This window comes from Heteronotia binoei, chromosome 11 (genome assembly GCF_032191835.1).
Source record: "Heteronotia binoei isolate CCM8104 ecotype False Entrance Well chromosome 11, APGP_CSIRO_Hbin_v1, whole genome shotgun sequence".
Taxonomy (NCBI): Eukaryota; Metazoa; Chordata; class Lepidosauria; order Squamata; family Gekkonidae; genus Heteronotia; species Heteronotia binoei.
Window position 1 is genome coordinate 81,081,036 of NC_083233.1, and position 8,078 is coordinate 81,089,113.

Below are 8,078 nucleotides of genomic sequence, written 5' to 3' on the forward strand. Positions count from 1 at the left end.
TCGGAAGGATGGAAGGCTGAGTCAACCTTGAGCCAGCTACCTGAACCCAGTTTCCATCGGGATCGAACTCAGGTCGTGAGCAGAGAGTTCAGACCACACTACTGCAGTACTGCAGCTTTACCACTCTGTGCCATGGGGCTCTCTAAGGTGTGCAAGGAAAGAAGTACAAGAGAAAGAAGTACTTTTCTCCCTTTCTCACAATACAAGAACTCGTGGGCATTTGATGAAATTGCTGAGCTGTCAGGTTAAAACGGATAAAAGGAAGTCCTTCTTCACCCAAAGGGTGATTAACATGTGGAATTCACTGCCACAGGAGGTGGTGGCGGCCACAAGCATAGCCACCTTCAAGAGGGGTTTAGATAAAAATATGGAGCAGAGGTCCATCAGTGGCTATTAGCCACAGTGTTTGTGTATATATAAAATTTTTTGCCACTGTGTGACACAGAGTGTTGGACTGGATGGGCCATTGGCCTGATCCAACATGGCTTCTCTTATGTTCTTATGTTCTTAAAGGAAAGGTCCCCTGCGCAAGCACCAGTCGTTTCCAACTCTGGGGTGATGTTGCTTTCACGACATTTTCACAGCAGACTTTTTATGGGGTGGTTTGCCATTGCCTTCCCCAGTCATCTTATTCTACGCTTCCCCCACCCCCAGCAAGCTGGGTACTCATTTTACCAACCTCGGAAGGATGGAAAGCTGAGTCAACCTGGAGCCGGCTCCCTGAAAACCCAGCTTCCACCGGGAATTGAACTCAGGTCGTGAGCAGAGCTTAGGACTGCAGTACTGCAGCTTTAACACTCTGCGCCACGGGGCTCTTATGCTGTGCAAACCACACCCTTAAGGCAGGAGGAGCCTTAGTGGTGATTTTGGGGACAGGCAACAAGGCAATTTCAACAGGGATGCAAATTGCTCAGCGTAGGATTATGCATATGCTCCTTGGGAACCTTGTAAGAGTGATCCTTGCAAAAAGTAAAAATTAAATTAAACATTTCTCTCCCATTTCCCTAAACAATCCACCCTCCCATCCCATTTATTTTTATTGGAACAGGCAGCATCAAGCAGATCCGATGCTAACGAAATGTGTTGCTATGCTTGACTCTGCAACTATTTTTGGTAGCAGATACCTTTTTAGCATTTCCTATTGGAGGCCCAGGGCTGCGGGTGGGGGTGGGGAGAGAGCTCTCGGTCCTTCTGCGAGAGACCGACGTGCTCGGCAGAAAGCAGTGAGTCAGCAAAGCCAGCCTGCCGCAAAGCCAGCCGCTCGCTTACAAATGGGGATGTTGGGAGGTGGGACACAGAAGGAGCCGCCCTTGAGCGCCTGGCAGAACAAACCAAAGACCTGCGCATAAGCTATGCCTTTGCACGACTTCGCTGTCTTGGTTTGTGTTCCCGGCCATCCTCTTTTAGGATAGCTTCACCATTCTCCCAATTGCTCTGCTAAATAAGGCACCTGAATTAATGCAACGTAGCCTCTCCCAGTCTAAGTAATTAACGAGCGCCCAGGATGAGCCACTGTTTTGGGTATCAAGCTACAGGCCTGTAGCTACAGGCGGGCCTGTGGGGGCCCTGCCCCCTGGCTTCCTGCTAGGTGCCCCTGACCTTCCCCCTCCCCCACCATGGGTGGAAAAGCTAGGGTTGCCAAGTCCAATTCAAGAAATATCTGGGGACTTTGGGGGTGGAGCCAGAAGACATTAGGGGTGGAGCCAAGATCAAGGCTGTGGCAAGCATCATTGAACTCCAAAGGGAGTTCTGGCCATCACATTTAAAGGGACGGCACACCTTTTCAATGCCTTCCTTCCATAGGAAATAAGGATAGGGGCACCTTCTTTTGGGGCTCATAGAATTGGATCCCCTGGTCCAATCTTTTTGAAACTTAGGGGGTATTTTGGGGAGAGGCACTAGATGCTATACTGAAAATTTGGTGCCTCTACCCAAAAAAACAGCCCCCCCCCAGAGCCCCAGATACCCACGGATCAATTCTCCATGATTTTTTATGGGAATAAATCTCCATAGGGAATAGAGTTCCCAGAAAACATTTCCATGTAATTTAAATCACTGGGAAGGGAGGGAGGGAGGGGATGGCCCCCACCTTTCACCTCTACTAGCCCCCAGGTGGTTTCAGTGGAGGGGAGGGAGCAGAAGGGAAGGTCACTGAGTCAGGTGCCGTGGGTCAGAGCCAAGGTGGCCAGGGGAGGGGAGCTGTTAAGTGCCCCCCCCCCCCGAACTTTTAACATCCTGGCTATGGGCCTGTCAAGGTATTCACCAGGGGTGGCCAAATCTGCTTACTGTAAGAGCCACATAGAATAAATGCCATATGTTTGAGAGCCACAAGACATGCACACCAGGTGTTTGAGGACCACAAGACAGAGAGGAAGAACTGCAGATTTATACCTCGCCCTTTTCTCTGAAAGAGACTCAGAGCGGCTTACAATCTCCTTTATCTTCTCCCCCCCACTCCAACAGACACGCTGTGAGGTGGGTGGGCTGAGAGGGCTCTCCCAGCAGCTGCCCTTTCAAGGACAACCTCTGCCAGAGCTATGGCTGACCCAAGGCCGTTCCAGCAGCTGCAAGTGGAGGAGTGGGGGATCAAACCCATTTCTCCCAGATAAGAGTCCACGCACTTTACTACACTTTTAAAAAAATTTAAATATGTAAATTATGGTTTTATGTTTTAATGGTTTAACTGTATTGACATGATGTTGTAAGCCGCCCTGAGTCCGCTTGTGGAGAGGGCGGGATATAAATTGAACTTAATAAATAATAAATACACTTAACCACTACACACCAAACTGGCTCGCAGGCAGGCAATGGAGGCAGAGGTAGAAGGAAAGTAACTTTAACTTTAAATGCCTTCTCCGAGCCCGTTGAGGAAGCAGCAAGAGCCGTACAATATATGTGAGAGCACCAGTTTGGCCATCCCTGGTATACGCCAACTTTGAAACCTTCCTTTCCCCTCCTCCAAGAATGCTGGGAACTGGAGCTTGAAAATGTGTTAAGACAACCAGGCCATCCTCGCCACAATATAAAATAGCCTGGGGGATAAAAACATACCCTAATACAAGCGGCTGTGAATAGCTGCTAGCAAGATTTAAAGCTTTCTTCTTGAAGAGAATTGTACAATCTGACACTACCCCAAAAGTCGGTTACCACCAATTTAGGCTCGTTAATAGAATTGTACCAACCCCCCTAAAAGACCATCAATCCTGGCTGCCTTTGATTAACACGTGGAATTCACTGCCACAGGAGGGGGCGGCAGCTACAAGATTAGATGGCTTCAAAAGGGGATTGGACAAACATATGAAACAGAGCTCTATCTGTGGGTATTAGCCACTGCATGTTGTTGGAACTGTCTGGAGCAGTGATGCCCTGTATTCTTGGTGGTTGGGGGGGGGGGCACAGTGGGTGGGCTTCTAGTGTTCTGGCCCCACTGATGGCACCTGGTTTTTTTGGCCACTATGTGACACAGTGTTAGACTGAATGGGCCATTGGCCTGATCAAACATGGCTTCTCTTATGTTCTTATGTGACACAGAGTGTTGGACTGGATGGCCCATTGGCCTGATCCAACATGGCCTCTCTTATGTTCTTATGTCTCCCATCCAAGTACCGTACTTGCCAGGACAAACACTGCCCAGCTTCTGAGATCTGCTAAGATCAGGGCATCCATCTGGCTGCTGTGTGATTTATGAACAGCAATTTGCTGCACATTCTTTTAACAGGCACAAAGTATGACTATTGTCCTCCTTTTTACACTGCTAAGGTTGTACTAAGCGCAAAGGTCAGGGGCTGTTCACACTGGCAAGCTTCATCAAGCGCCTCCCTTCCTGGAATCTTCAAGTGCTACACCAGGCTGGTCAAACTGTGGCTCGGGAGCCCGTTAACTCTCTCACACATATCGTGTGGCTCTTGAAGCCCCCATTGGCTAGCTAAGTGAAGGCATTTGTCTCTTTAAATCACTTCCCCAAGCCAAGCCAGCCAGCAGCTTGGAGAATGCATTTAAAGTTGCTTTCTTGCAACTTTATCTATTTGCCTCCCTCCCCCCTCCTTTCCAGTGCTCAAAATTCTGGTGTTCATGCCTTACGTCTCTCAGACATTTGACATTAATTCCCTGTGGCTCCCACATTAAGCAAGTTCGGCCACCCCTGATCTACATGCAAAGCTCTTCCAAATCTATCATTGCCCCAATCACTTTTGCACGAGCTAAATTTTTAAAAGGTGGTGGCTATCAGTAAGCAATTCTAGTCTGTATTTTCCCCAGGGTAATATGGGAAACAAACTGTGAATCTGACTTTTGCATCTTGATGTGAAGTCTGTCCCCCCTCCATTCCTCTCTAGCCTTTTAACTCAAAAAGAAAGCTGATATGAAGCCAAATATTTCCACTTCCCCCTTCTGCAGTTCACAAAACGACACCGAAGACTCTGCTCACCAGCACTCTCTACCGGCAAATCCCAATCCACACATCCTGACTACTGCTCCAATCCAACCTTAGCTACTACACTTATTGCTGTTATGCATCTTGACTCTAGCTAGCTCCTCTTAGAAACTACCCCAACCCCCTCTACCTATATGGAAGGCTTGAGGAAGTTTCGGTGTATCTGAAGAAGTCTGCATGTACAATGAAAACTCCTATCCAGGATTAAACTCTTGTCGGTCCTAACAGTGCAACCGGACTCCAGCATCGCTTTTGTGCAATTCCTGCTTTACAAAGAATGACTTGTGAGGAAGTGACAGGATTTTTGGGTTCCACTTAAAAGCCATCAGTCTTAAATGCTCAACACTGGCTAATGTGGCCGGGCTTTATGTGGATGAACGTTTCATCTTAACACGTCATTGAAACAAGAGAGGACTGAGTGTGCATGACTGTGAAGTGGAATAAGAACATAAGAGAAGGCATGTTGGATCAGGTCAATGGCCCATCCAGTCCAACACTGTCACAGTGGTCAGTGTACACACACATATAAACACACTGTGGCTAATAAGCACTGATGGACCTTTGCTCCCTATTTTATCCAATCCCCTCTTAAAGCTGGATATGCTTGTAGCCACCACCACCTCCTGTGGCAGTGAATTCCACATGTTTCACCCTTTCGGTGCAGAAGTACTTCCTTTTATCTGTTCTAACCTGACTGCTCAGCAATTTCATTGAATGCCCATGAGTTCTTGCATTGTGAGAAAGGGAGAAGAGTACTTCTCTACTTTCTCCATCCCATGCATTATCTTGTAAACCTGTCACCCCACAGTCGACATTTCTCCAAGCAAGAGTCCCAACCTTTCTTCATAGGGAAAGTGTTCCAACCCTTTAATCATTCTAGTTGCCCTTTTCTGCATTTTCCAATGCTATATCCTTTTTGAGGTGTGGTGACCAGATTTGTACACAATATTCCAAATGAGACTGCACCATCTATTTATACAGGGGCATTATGATACTGGCTGATCTGTTTTCAATTTCCTTCCTAATAATTCCCAGCATGGTGTTGGCCTTTTTTATTGCAATGGTACACTGTCTTGACATTTTCATTATCTACCACGACCCCAAGATCTCTCTTGGTCAATCTCTGCCAGTTCACACCCCCATCAACTTGTATTTGTAGCTGGGATTCTTGGCCCCAATGTGCATTACTTTGCACTTGGCCACATTGAACCTCATCCGCCATGTTGATGCCCACTCACCCAGCCTCAACAGATCCCTTTGGAGTGCCTCCCTCCCCCCCTAATAATTTGATGTGAGCACTTTATGTGGAACCCATTAAAGAAGCACCTGTGTTGTACTCTGGGCGAAAGAATTCATCAGACTGTTTTTCTAACGTTTTGGCTTACAAGTCACCTTTCAAAAGTGCCTGCACGTGCTCTCTGATCTATTCTACGGCAGACTGTTTGGAGTCATTCAGTTGCAGATGGCTTGGAAAAAGAGGTTATGTTAATATGCCTGCATACACTCTTGTGTACTCTCCTGCAGTCTGGCTGGTCATTTGGCGGCACTGTTGTTGTTAGGCAACCTGAAACCAACTTTGTTCAGGACACAAAGCTCCGTTGGGGTCAGCATGGTTTTTGTTTCTTAAAGGAGACAAAAAAACCCCCAATATTGGAGGAAGGCAAATCTGGACAGCCAAATCACAAAACGGCGAAACGGGAGATGAGAAAGAGCAGGAAATAGGGAGGGAAACGGAGATCAAGCGGATGAGAGAGATGGAAAAGGGAGATGCTGCAAGCAACGCCAAGCTGAGGCAAATGGGAAAAGCAAAAAGGGGAAATTAAGACTCCTCTTGTAGATTCTAGCAGGGGTTTCGAATTCATTTGTCATGAGGACAGGATCTGACATAAATGAGACCTCCTCGGCCATGCCGTGCATGCACTTAAGATTAGGTAGCAGAGATATAAACTTTATAAAGGACACAGCCAAGCACAATTAAAGACATATTTTTAAAAAATGTAAACAAAAAAAACCCCAAGCTTCAAACATTAGTACTCGTTGGCCTTAAAGGTGCTTTCTTTGTATCTCTTCCATGGGATCCAGGGAACTGGGCAAAGGAAGCTCTGGCTCTTTTTTTCCTTCCCCAGGGGACCAGGAGGAGGAGCCTCAGCCAATAGAAGGAAGAGAGGCTTGGCTCAGCAGCTCTGCTGTGCAATTGAGAGCCTGGCAAAGCAAACTCTGTCTTCCTCCCGAAGAAGCCTCCGCCAATGGAGAAAACAGGGGTTTTGTTCTGTGGCTCCTGTGCGATTGAGCAAGCCTTGCAAAGCAAGCTGAGATGCAGAAGGAAGCAGATGACAGCCAGTTGCGTGGGGGCCTGATACGGCCCCTGGGCCGCATGTTTGACACTTGTTCTATAGTGTACAACTTTTAGTTTTCCCAAAAGCTACCCTGTGTTTGTTCTTCGGCTGTTTTAGAATGAAGACAGAAAACTTGAACCGGAAGTTTTGCGTACACTACTGCATACAAACACGTCACAGCTTAAACCAATGGTAACAGCTCAGCAGGGCTTAAAAGTGCCACAAAACTGCAATTCCCACCAACCAAAAGAGCCACATGACTGTCTTCCCTGTGCACCCCCCTATCAATACTGACTAGATAAGCATTACCTTTTAAATTACCAAACTAGCTCTTAAGTGTTGTAGTGTTCTTTCCCCACTACTGCAGAACCATAGCCAGCCCTTGCGCATCTGGAGTAAAGGAAAGGCTTTGCAAAAGCTGTGACGTGTGCAAGTTGTTGAGTTCTCTGGAACCCCTCATTAGACTGGGTGTTCAAAAATGCTTCCCTAGGTTAGAAATTCCCTTCAACGTGAATTCCAGTTTGACAGGAGTCCGGGTAGTTAAGACTCTCACTCCATGCCGAGCTCTCGGCTTTAAAGTTGTTTCCAACGACACCCCGTTTAGCGCCACATCAGCCCCGTCTCGTACACCAAACCCGTCTTCCACAACCCCTGACATAATTATCCTTTCCCTCCTCCTTTATTTATTGTCAGGCTATCAATCATTCTGTGTGCCCACAGGTCTGTTTTCCAGAGCACAGAGCGTAGACATAGCCTGTTTCTCTTCGCCACCTCATGACACAAGCAAAGCACAGCAGCCAGGCTTGTAACGCCTCGAGGGGCAACCTCGACATCGTTGTCATGTATTTTAAAAAGGCAGGTTTTGTCTTAGACCCAGATGAATGAGAAAACCCTCCAATTTCTGAAGAGCTCCTCCTTTTAAACTGGAGTCGCCGGGGATTGAACCTGGGTTTTTCTCCATGCCAAGAAGATGCTCTGCCACTCAGCCCCTTCCCTGTTTCATCACCACAGGAAGAGGGCCACCAGCCCTGGGACCCCCACTCACAACACCACCCTATATATGTGCTCCTGGAAGCATGTTCTAGACCAGGGGTGGCCAAACTTGCTTAACAAAAGAGCCACATAGAATAAATGCCAGATGCCTAAGAGCCACAAGACATGAACGTCAGATGTTTGAGGGAGGGAGGGAAGGATGAGTGGGAAGAAGTGGAAAGAAGGCAACTTTAACTTTACATGCGTTCTCCAAGCTATTGGCTGGCCTGGCTTGGAGAAGCGATTTAAGGAGACAAATGCAAGTCAGCCTGAGGGGC

The 8,078-nt window shown here is 47.4% G+C and overlaps 1 non-coding gene across 1 annotated transcript; it reads right to left on the bottom strand.

Moving 5' to 3' along the window:
- Positions 1-7,453: 7,453 nt before the first annotated feature.
- LOC132579793 (small nucleolar RNA SNORA17) lies at positions 7,454-7,593 on the bottom strand. The gene has a single exon (XR_009556010.1). It is a non-coding gene; the product is annotated as a small nucleolar RNA SNORA17 (small nucleolar RNA).
- Between the last annotated feature and the right edge of the window lie 485 nt (positions 7,594-8,078).